Here is an 11,942-nt window from a genome sequence, read left to right on the forward strand (position 1 = left end):
AGTTGCAAAGGCCTCACTAAGTAGCTGAGGCTGTCCTTGAATCGCGATCCTCCTGTCTCAGCCTCCCAAATGCTGGGATGACAAGTGTGCGCCACCACGCCCGGCTTAAAGTTTTTGTTTTAAAACAGGATCTCCCTAGGTTGCTGAGGCTGCCCTTGAACCTGCGCTCTTCCTGACTCAGCCTCCCAAATACTGGGATTGCAGGTGTGCACCACCAGGCTTGATGAAAGCCATGGTTTTTTATCCCACCGCACACTACCAGGCCCCTCAGTTTGGGCCATGTGGGGGTCCCAGGTGATTCTCATAAGCAGCCAGATGGCGGACCTCTGCTTTTGAGCTGTGGAGAACGCAGCAAGTTCCCTCCTCTTGGACCTACCCAATCTTCTTAGGAGTCCAAGGTTTTCAGAAGGAAAATATGAAATACAGAAGTAGATGAACTGTTAAGTCATTTTGTGAAGAAATGGAGCCTGGGGTCAGTGAGGGAGGAGGCGGGACCCTCTCTCAGAGCATTCTGGGCAGGGTTTCTAAAGACAAACCAAGGCCCAGGCTGAGTGGATTGAGGCCCAGGCTGAGTGGATTGAGGCCCAGGCTGAGTGGATTGAGGCCCCGGCTGAGTGGATTGAGGCCCAGGCTGAGTGGATTGAGGCCTTGGCTGAGTGGATTGAGGCCCAGGCTGAGTGGATTGAGCATGGCTCCTGATAGCTCTCTGGCTTCAGACCCCAGCGGCAGGGGAGAGTTGAAGATGAGGACAGTAGTCTGGTCTGGCGAAATAGAACAGGTAAGCAAAGGAATCGCAGGCGCCAAGAAATACCATATTCCAAGGGCTTTTACAGTATTTGTTTTGTGGTACTAGGAATTGAACCCAGGGGCATTCTACCTCTAAGCTACATCCCAGCCCTTTATTATTATTAATTAAGTTATTTTTTGTGGTATTGTGGATTGAACTCAGAGATATTCTACCTCTGAGCTATACCCCAGTCCTATTTTATTAGTAGTATTTTTGTGGTACCAGGGATGGAACCCAGGGACATTCTACCTCCGAGCTACACCCCCAGCCCTTTATTTTAGTCTTTTTGTTTATTTATTTATTTTGGTGGCATTGGGGTTCCTGGAAACCCTTCTACTTCTGGACTACACTCCCAGACCTATTTTATATTTTTATTTGGAAACAGGGTCTCTTAAACCCGCGAGGCTGGCTTCGAACCTGCACGATCCTCCTGTCTCAGCCTCCCAAGCGAGGGGATTATAAGCATGTGCCACCACTCCTGGCCTATCATTTTATTTTTGAAACATGGTCTCACTAAGTTACAAAGGGCCTCGCTCAGTAGCTGAGGATGTCCAGACCTGTCTACCAACCTCAATCTCTGGTCTCCACCTCTCCCGCTATTTTATTATTTTCTAGCTTGAAACAGGGTCTCCTTAAGTTGTGGAGGGCCTCACTAAGTAGCCGAGGCTGGCTGCGAACCTGTGATCCTCCTGTCTTAGTCTCCCAAGTAGTGGGTTCACAAGCACGCACTACCACGCCCAACTTTTAGTTTTTGTTTTGAAACAGGGTCTCACTAGGTTGCAAAGGCCTCACTAAGTAGCTGAGGCTGTCCGCGAACTGCGATTCTCCGGTCTCAGCCTCCCGAATGCTGGGATTACAAGCGTGCGCCACCGCGCCCGGCCTAGAAGAGATCTTTTTAGTCAAGTAATTAATATGGACATAGTTAGGGGGAATATGTTTCGCGGAGGGAAAAGGAGCAAGGAAAGAGAGGGTGGTCAGAAGGGAGAGAAAATACTCAAATAGTTCTACCTGGTTATGGTGGGAGTAGTCATTATTGACCAACAACCATCACCATTTGGTAAGAGTCTGCTCGACGTCAGACTCTGTTTATTGTTCTTCATTAGCTGGTATTTAATGCTATTGAAGGACTCCTCAACTTAAGAATTAGACACACGTGTGTGTGTGTGTGTGTGTGTGTGTGTGTGTGTGTGTGTACGTGCGCATGCACAGTGTTGGGGTTGGAACCCCGGGCTCCATACACATCAGGGGAGTGCTTCACCTCTGAGCTATGTCCCCAGCGTCTCTTTGGCATTTTATTTTGAGATAGGATCTTGTCAAGTTGTCCAGGCCGGCCTCGAGCTTGCGATCCTCCTGCCTCAGCCTCCCCAGTAGCTGGAATCGCAGGCGTGTGCCGCTGCTGCCGGGTTTTTGTGGTCTCGTGGGCTTGGCCCCCCTCTCGCCTGTCTTTTCTCCCATCCCTCTTTTCCCTTGTGATCATTTGCATCCTTGCGCTTCCACCTGGGGCGGGCCGCGGAGCAGCGTCGGCAGCGCCTGGGAGCCTGTCTGACGTCAGGAACTGCAGACTCCAGCCCAGACCGAGGAAATCAAGTCTGTGCTTACCAAGCCCGTCGGGTGGAGACGGAGAGAGAGTGTAGTGTTTGCTCATCGGTGTGGCACTTCGTATCAGAATCACTCAGGAGGCTTACCAAGAAAAGAGAGAAGGAAAAATAGAAAAGAAGAAAAATGACAAGTGCCTCAACCGTACGTTCGCAGAATTTGCTTAGTTGTCTGGAGTGAAAGGCCTCGGCGACTTAGCCGGACCTTCGGACACCTAGTGAGGCTGCTTCAAGACACACACACACACACACACACACACACACACACACACACACACGCAGCTGGGACCTTCCCAGGTGACTGCAGTCGAGAGCAGGGATGGAGCCGCTGCCTGGCGCCTGGGTCTAGCCGTGGTGATTCTAACAGCCTGTCTGTTAGTTTTCAAGTGCCAGGCTCTACTCTGCGTGACTTTGCTCAGGACCTATTTATGATATCCCATTCTACAGAAGAGAAACAGAGGCCCAAACGAGGGGTCGACGCCCGAGCTATCTGGTCTCAGAGTTTGGATTTTCGATACAGATGCTCCTAACGGCGGCGCCATCCCCCCGCGGATGGCAGTGGTGCACGCCTGCAATTGCAACGGGAGCTGCACCGGCTTCCAAGGGGCTCAGCTCCAGCTCCGCCGTCCCCCAAGCAGCGGGGCTTCGGAGCCACCGACCTTAAACCGGAGTGTGTTTCCGCCCGCTTTGCACTGCAAAACTAGTTACCATGGAGCTGTGTCTCTGCCAGGCCAGGAGGGAGCTCACGTGACTTCTTGCTTCGGAGACCCCCGTCCCACCCATGGAGCCCCCTGCGGGCTCTGGAGGACCCGGGCTCGCCCCCTGCCCTCCCGCGCCCCCCGCCCAGGCCCGTTGGTCCTGTCCCCACCCTGCAGCGCCCAGCTTGCTGCCTGAGGTCTCATTTTGTTGACAGTATTATATTAATTCTAGCGATGGACTTAATGTCCGGCATTATCTTGTCTTGTCGTCTAGAGATATTTTAACCAAAGCCCCCTTGAATTGTAGGGCTTAAATCAAAGTAAATTAATTGATGGGGAGGAATTCTAGGGAAATTGGCAAATTAGTAGCAGAGGCTTTTGCTGTTGTTGTGTGTTTGTTTGGTTGCTGTTGTTGTATTAGGGATTAAATTTAGGGTTATTCTACCTCCAGGCTACCCCCCAGCCCTTTTTATTTATTTTATTTTATTTATTTTATTTTATTTTTTGTGGTACTGGGAGTGGAACCCAGGGCCTTTTCTACCTCCGGGCTATACTCCCAGACCTATTTTCTATTTTATTTGGAAACAGGGTCTCACTAAGTTGCCGAGAGCCTCACTGAGTAGCTGAGGCTGGCTTCGAACCTGCGCGATCCTCCTGTCTCAGCCTCCCAAGCGCAGCGTGCGCTACCACGCGCGGCCTATTCTTTTATTTTGAAACAGGGTCTCGTTAAGTTGCCGAGGGTCTCGGGAGTTGCCGAGACTGGCCTTGAGCCTGTGCTTCTCCTGTCTCAGCCTCCCAAGCCCTAGGACTACAGACCTGCGCCCCCACGCCCACCCTAGGAATTCTTTCGCTTGGACCTGGCCTCAGTTCTGAGGATCTGAATTCAACCTTAGACACAGCTAGTTTCGGCTCACGTTTGACCCTATTCTCTCGCCTCCTGCTTGTCAGTTTACCTCGTCATTTCTTTTTTTCTTTTTTCTTTTTTTTTTGGCATGGGAGTTGAACCCAGGGCCATTCTACCTCCGAGCTACACCCCTGGCTTTATTTGAATTTTTATTTTTGAAACAGGGTCTCTCAAAGTTGCTGAGGGCCTCGCTAAAGTGCTCGGCTGCCTCGAGCCTGCAGTCCTCCTGTCTCAGCCTCCCAAGTCCTGGGTTCAGGCGGGCGTCCCCATGCCCGCTTCTCATACCAACCACTAGGACCTTTCAGCTCTACCTTTGCAGAAAGCTCGTCTTCTGCCAGGGGCTCCTGTGGTATCTCCAGTGACTCACGGAGGTTTCCTTGGCCCTCCCCACAGTTCATTCCTGATTCCTCCTCCAACACTTTCAGTTGCTGCTGTAATTTTTTTTTTTTTTTTAATGGTACTGGGGGTGGAACCCAGAGGCTTTCTACCTCCGGGCTATACTCCCAGACCTATTTTCTATTTTTATTTGGAAACAGGGTCTCACTAAGTTGCTGAGAGCCTCACTAAGTAGCCGAGGCTGGCTTCGAACCTGCGCGATCCTCCTGTCTCAGCCTCCCAAGCGCGGGGATTACAAGCGTGCGCCACCACGCCCGGCTTCTGTAATTCTTAATATTCCGGAGGTCAGCCCGGTCACTCTGTCCTTCTGGGATGAGGTGGGGACACAGGTCTTTCCCTATCGGGACTGTAACAGGCTGGGCACGTGCTCTCTGGGACACTTGTCATTAACGCCGGATTGTCATCGTCAGAGAACTGGCACTGATCTGCTGATGGGTATTTCAGAGCCCCATGACTCACTGCAGAACCTCCAGATCAGTTTGTCCACCAGGACCCCTGGGAACCCCGGGAGCCTCTCTGACTCAGTTTCCCTCCTTTGTTTGCTTTGTGCAATCCTCCCTTCACCCCAGCCCTCCTCCCCAGGCCTCGCCTCCTCTTTTCTCCCCCCTCAGATGTGGCCTTATTAAGGAGAGAATACTGTCAAACTCCCCTTTGATTAGCATATCCTCCAAACAGACATCAACGCGCCAATCACATAATGAATGCGTAACCGGCTTGTGCCCAAATCTCCGCTTCACCTTACGGGATTACTGGTCATTATTTCTCCAGCAGAAGCCTCCGTCTAAATAAGCGCCGGCCGACTAATTTGGGGCTTGGGCAAACTTGTTAAAGAAGTCTCTGTGCAACAGTGTCTCTTAGAAGATAAACCCTGCCTCGCAAAGCAGCGCCGCAGCTTCTGATCTGGAAGCCCCGCCGCCCTTTCCATCGGAGAATGCGGCCAAGCCTGACAATTAGCGAAATCTTTGCAGAGAAAAGAGAATCTCCGCATAGTCTCGGCTCTGTGACCATCTCAAAGATGATGCGATTAACTCGGGCGGCGGCGGGTGGCTAATTGGCTTTAATCTTCACACCAATGACCGTGTCGAGGATTAGAGGGAACAGGAAGTTATTTAGACTTTGAGATGGTAGTTAAGTGTCAGGAAGGATATGTTCAGAGGACCAGTTGCAAAAGTCAAGAGGGAGATGATAAATGCCCACATTTCTTTTTAGAGTATGAAATCTTTAATTAAAAAAAAAACTTTTAATTTTTCCTCCAGCTACTGAAAAAGGCATGGTATGTCTAATGTGTATTTCATAGCCCACAGGGGGTAGGTCAGATAGGTGAAAGAAAAATTTACATTATCCTGACATTAAAATGTCCTCTCCCTCACTCTAAACCATTCCGTGTTTTATTTCAGGTCAGTACTTGGTTTCTGAGGAGGATTTGTACCTTGATGGTGCTTAGATTTCCTGAAGAGTCTATACTTACTTAATGTTATTAACCCACGAGCAACGCACTCTTCTGGAAGTAGGGAGTTGCTGAGAAATATCCCCCCCCCCCATTAGCAAGCTCATGCGAGACAATGGGTCATAGATAATTGTCTTTTATTTATGTCCTAGAAATATGATAGCCTCTTAACTTTTATGATATGGAAGGAGCTTCTGAAACATTTACGTTTTGTTTTTCTCTATGCACAGCCTAGCTAAGGCGGTATCAAGTAAAAATATTAAAATTCGGGCTTCATGCAGTAGCAGCAGCGTAGCCGATGACACCTGTCCGAGGCACGATTATTACTCATTAGAAAAAAAAATATTAAAACCCACTGGTAAGTTAACAAAAGATTGGTAATGAAGCAAGAATGTTATGGTAAAGCAAACCACCCCCCCCTTTTTTTATTCTTGTACTGGGACTGAAGCCAGGAACATTCTACCTCTGAGCTGCACCCCCAGCCCCTTTTATTTTTTATTTGGAAACAGGGTCTTGCTAAGTTGCTGAGGCTGGCTGTGAACCCAGATCCTCCTGTCTCAGCCTCCCAAGTACTGGGATTACAAGCGTGTCATGCCCAGCTTTTACTTTACATTTTTGAGACCCCCCCCCAAAAAAAAATAGGGCTGGGGTATAGCTCAGAGGGAGAATGCCCCTGAGTTCCATCTCCAGTACCACAAAAAAAAAAAAAAAAAGGAAAAGATAAAAGAAAGGGGCCTAAGAGAAGAAGATGGGGCTTCTGTTCTGCTCGCTCTGACCAGCACATGTAAGAGGGTGCCTCATGCAGCTAGACTGTTAGGGGACCCCTCCCACCACAGCAACACGCAGTGCTGTTCTGAATAGCTGAAATAAGGGACGGCCTCTTGATAAGCTCCAGCTTAGAAAGAGAAAGTGTCGCTTCACTTAGCAACCCAAGGATGCCATCCAGATCCAGGTCCGTCCATCTGTCTGTCCATCCGTCCTTCCTTTCTCCTTTTCTTTATTTCATTTCTTGTAGTGCTAGGGATTGTCAGGCATTCTACATCCCCAGTCCTGTCATTTATTTATTTATTTATTTATTTATTTATTTATTATTTATTGTGGTACTGGGGATAGAACCCAGGGGTCCTCACCTTCAAGCTACACCCCTAGCCTTATTTATTTATTTTGTTGTTGTTGAAATAGGCTCTCACTGAGCTGCAGGGGGCCTCACGGGTCGCCGAGGCTGGCCACAAACCTGCGATCCTCCTGTCTCTGCCTCTCAAGTACTGAGATGACGAGCGTGCGCCACCACGCCCAGCTCTGTTTTATTTTTAAACACTTTTATTCGTGTATTGTAATTGTGCATCATAACGAGATCCAGAGTGACAGAAACGTACACGACTGCATCGCTTGGTCCCTCTCTCTCTTTACACACCCACCTTCTCTTCCTCCCTCCCTCCCCATACGTGTGAATGACATTGGTAGTAAAACCTTACACACACACACACACACACACACACACACACAGTGTATGTGTATTGTGTGTGTGTGTGTGTGTGTGTGTGTGTGTGTGTGTGTGGTACTAGGGATTGAACCCAGGGACATTCTACCTCCGAGCTACATCCTCAACCCTATTTTTTATTTTTTATTTTTTATTCTTTATTTGGAAACAGGGTCTCACTAAGTTGCCGAGAGTCTCACTAAGTAGCCGAGGCTGGCTTCGAACCTGCGTGATCCTCCTGTCTCAGCCTCCCACCTGGCTAAACCTTTTATTTTTTTAAATTTGCAATCAGGTCTTGCCAGGTCGCCGAGGCTGGCTCTGAACCTGCAATCCTCCTGTCTCGGCCTCCCGAGTAGGCCTGGGTGGCAGCTGTGCCCGGCAGGGATCCAGGTTCTCGGTGCTCTTCACCGTCCCTGTCTCTGAGTGGTGGCTTTCTCCTCCGGCTGACTCCTCTCGGGATCTCAGAATAGCTGCAGCTATGCACCAAAAGGACAGGAGAGGAAGCAGATATTTTGCATAAGTGATATATTCATACAGCTAACAAATATAAAAATCATTTGACAGGATTCACGGTGTCTTTTCTCTCCTCAACAAAGTTATTACTGTTAATGACTTTCGGCATATCCTTCCAGGGTTGTCTTGAGCATTCACCAACAAAAACGACATTTTTAAAAGTTTTCTCTCACACAAGTGACAGTATAGTATACACGCCATTCTACAAAATCCCTTTGTTACCACATCAAATAGCTTGGGAAATTTTTTCCATTCATGATATAAGGCTTTGTCATTAGTTTTTTAGAGCCTTAGAATATTTCATTGTGTAGACATAATAACTTAGTCTATTAATAGATACATATATGTATAATGTTCTCAGTCTTTTTTTGTTGTTGTTGTTAAAAAAACGTAGCAGTAAATAATTCTAAATGTAAGCCAGACCTGGTACTGCAAACCTGCAGTCTCAGTACTTGGGAATCCAAGACAGGAGGATTACAGGTTCAAGGCTGGCCTCAGAAAATTAGTGAGAACTTGTTTCCAAAAAAAAAAAAAAAAGAAAAGAAAAGAAAAGGTTCAGGGCTGGCCAGGCGTGGTGGCGCACACTTGTAATCCCAGCATTTGGGAGGCTCAGATGAGACCGGAGGATGACGGTTCGCGGACAGCCTCAGCTACTTAGTGAGTCCCTTTGCAACTCAGTGAGACCCTGTTTCAAAATAAAGAAGAAAAAATAGGGTTGGGGGTGTAACTTGGAGGTAGGATGTCCCTGGGTTCCATCCCAGACCCGCAAAAAAAAAAAAAAAAAAAAAAAAAACAACAAAAATAAAAATAAAAAACAAAAACACCTTTTAGGGCTGTGGCTTGAATATGGAATGCCCCTGGATTCAACCCACAGTACCCAATCCTCATCACCTTGAAAAGTAAGGGATTGCGCATACGTCTCTCGCTAGGTCATTAGAAGTAGGCTGGCTGCCTGGGTCACAGGTGTATGCTTTTGTAATTTTGAGAGAGTCTAGCAGGTTACTCTCCAGATAATCAGAACCACTTTAGGTTTGTGCCAGCAATTTGAGTGCCTATTCTAGTCTTTCCCGAGGAAAGACTCATTAAAGGACTTTAATAAGGAGACTTATTAAGCTTTTGTATCCCACTCCAAACGAATATATACATACTATATAAAGTATTACTAAAGTCAAATAATCTATTACAATAACTACAGTAATCGATTATTAATATTTGTGTTAATATGTGTATAACATATGTGTATAATAATTTGTATATTAATATATAGTATATCGTATAGTAATATATAATACTATATATAATAATAGTAATAGATATTATTTGATTTTAGTAGTATTTTGGTAGAGTTATATGTAATTACTACATGCAATTATAGTGAACTAAGATTACGTAGAAATTCTCCTGTATTTTTCTTGTTCTTTTTTTTTTGTTTGTTTGTTTTATAGCTACTAAACATTTGATCCATTTGGAATTTAATTACGGAAATGTACACATTTTACTTTCCCCCTACCTGGTTACCTTTTTTTTTTCTCTTCATATCAGAGTTTGAATCCAAGGGCATTCTACTTCCTAGGTATACCCCAGCCCCTTCTCTCTCTCTCTCTCTCTCTCTCTCTCTCTCTCTCTCTCTCTCTCTCTCTCTCTCTCTCTCTCTCTCTCTCTCTCTCTCTCTCTCTCTCTCTCTCTCTCTCTCTCTCTCTCTCTTCCTTTCTTTCTTTTCTTTCTTGTATTTGGGATTGAACCCAGGGGCATTCTACCTCTGAGCTACAACCCAAGCCTATTTTTTATTCTTTGTTTTGAAACCGGGTCTCACTGAGTTGCAGAGGGCCTCACTAAATAGTCGAGGCTGTCCACGAATCGCGATCTTCTTGTCTCAGCCTCCCAGATGCTGGGATTACAAGCGTGCGCCACCACGCCTGGCAATTGCATAGTATTTAAAATAACACGAAGTATGTAGGAATAAGTTAAGCAAAACCTCTACACTAAAATCTATGAAACATTAGCTAGAGAAATTCAAGAAAGCCTAAGAGACAATCATTCCATGTTCAGAGGCCAGAAGAGTCAAAATTGTAAAGGTGGCCGGGCATGGTGGGCACGCTTGTAATCCCCGCGCTTGGGAGGCGGAGACAGGAAGATCGCGCAGGTTCGAAGCCAGCCACGCATGCGCGCTGGCTTGGGAGACCCTGTTTCCAAATAAAAATGTAAAAATAGGTCTGGGAGTGTAGCCCGGAAGTAGAAGGGCTTCCAGGAACCCCAGTACCACCAAAAAAAAAAAAAAATTGTAAAGGTGTCAGTTCCCACTAACCGGCTGGGTGGATACAGAGCCTAGCGTTTACCAGCCCTGGCTGGTTTTCTGTTTTGTTATTTGCAAAGCTGATGACAGCTGAGGTTTATCTGGAAATGGAGAGAGGAAGGAATCCCGAGCCCAGGCAGTTTGGAGCCCTAAGGTAGAAGACCCGCGTAGCTGGCTGTCAAGCCGTAAAGCTGCAGCCCTGGGACAAGGGGAGACAGGTAAAGCAGTGGGACAGAATCGGGGGCTTGGGACGGGGCCCTGTGCATGTTGTCACCTGGTGAGGACAAAGGTGACGGTGCAGCAAAAGTCAGTGCGTGGGCTCAGGTCAGCTGGCGTCTACATGAAAAAAAAAATCATTTATTTTTTCAATGCTGGGGATCGAACCCAGGGGCAGTCTATCTCCGAGTTATACCTTCAGTCCTATTTTATTTTATTTTTTGTCTTGAAACAGGATCTTGCTATGTTGCTGAAGGCCCTTACAAAGTTGCCGAGGCTGGCCTCGAACCTGCAATCCTCCAGTCTCACCCTTCCAGGTATTACGATTATAGGCAAGCACCAGTAAGCCTGGCTAAAAACAATTTTTTTTTTGTGGACTATGGATTGAACTCAGGATCATTCTGCCTTCGAGGTACATCCCCAGCCCTCTTTTATTTCGCGCGCGCGCGCGTGTGTGTGTGTGTGTGTGTGTGTGTGTGTGTGTGTGTGTTTTGTGGTGGTACTGAGGGCGGAACCCAGGGCCTTTCTACCTCCGGGCTATACTCCCAGACCTATTTTATATTTTATTTGGAAACAGGGTCTCACTAAGTTGCTGAGAGCCTCACTCAGTAGCTGAGGCTGGCTTCGAACCTGCGCGATCCTCCTGTCTCAGCCTCCCAAGCGCTGGGATTCCAAGCGTGCACCACCACGCCCGGCTTAAAAATGAATCTTGCTCTCTGTTGTTACCCTACAGAAAACCTTTTTTAAAAAAAGACTGTAGTTCTAAATATGAAAGGTCAAAGAGCAGAGCTTTTAGAAGCAAAGCAGAAGTTATGCCCTTGGGCCAGGCTTATTAACCCGGCCCCCGAAAGCCCTGAACACAAAGAGAATCCATGAGTTGCCTGACTCCATTCACACGAGGAGCTGTGTCTTCCACAGACACCACCAAGAATAAAGACAAGCCACAGCATGGGAATCTTTATTCAGGGTATGTATCCGACACAGGAAGCGTCTCCAGGATACACGAGGAACCCCCATAAATCAAGATAAAGACACAACGCACTGGGGCCGGGCAGGGGGGCCGAGGACTTGGACTTGGCCAGAGAACATCCCCAATGCTGCTGCACATATGTAAAGGTGTTCAACCTCACTAGTCCTCAGGAAATTGCAGACTCAAGCCACGATGTCTTCCCGTTATCCCTCCAGGGAAGGCCCAGATACGATGACAGACCTCTCAGGTGTTGCTGGGATGTGGAATGACTGGAATTCTCCCCTCCTGCTGACGGGACTGTATGTATACTCTTTGGAAGGCTGCCTCTATCCACTGTACAAGAGACATGTACAAGAATGTTTATAGAAGCCGGCACGCTTGGAATCCCAGTACTCGGGAGGCTGAGACAGGAGGATCGCGTAGGTTCGAAGCCAGCCTCGGCTACTTACTGAGGCTCTCAGCAACTCAGTGAGACCCTGTTTCCAAATAAAATGCAAAAATAGGGCTGGGGGTGTCGCTTAGAGGTAGAATGCCCCTGGGTTCCATCCCCAGTACAACAACAAAAAAATGTTTGTAGCAGTGCTGTACTTAATAGCCCTCCTGGAAACAACCCATTGGCTTACATATGGTATGATAAGGGCTG

Source organism: Muscardinus avellanarius, assembly GCF_963383645.1.
Source record: "Muscardinus avellanarius genome assembly, chromosome: 16".
In the NCBI taxonomy this organism is placed as follows: Eukaryota; Metazoa; Chordata; class Mammalia; order Rodentia; family Gliridae; genus Muscardinus; species Muscardinus avellanarius.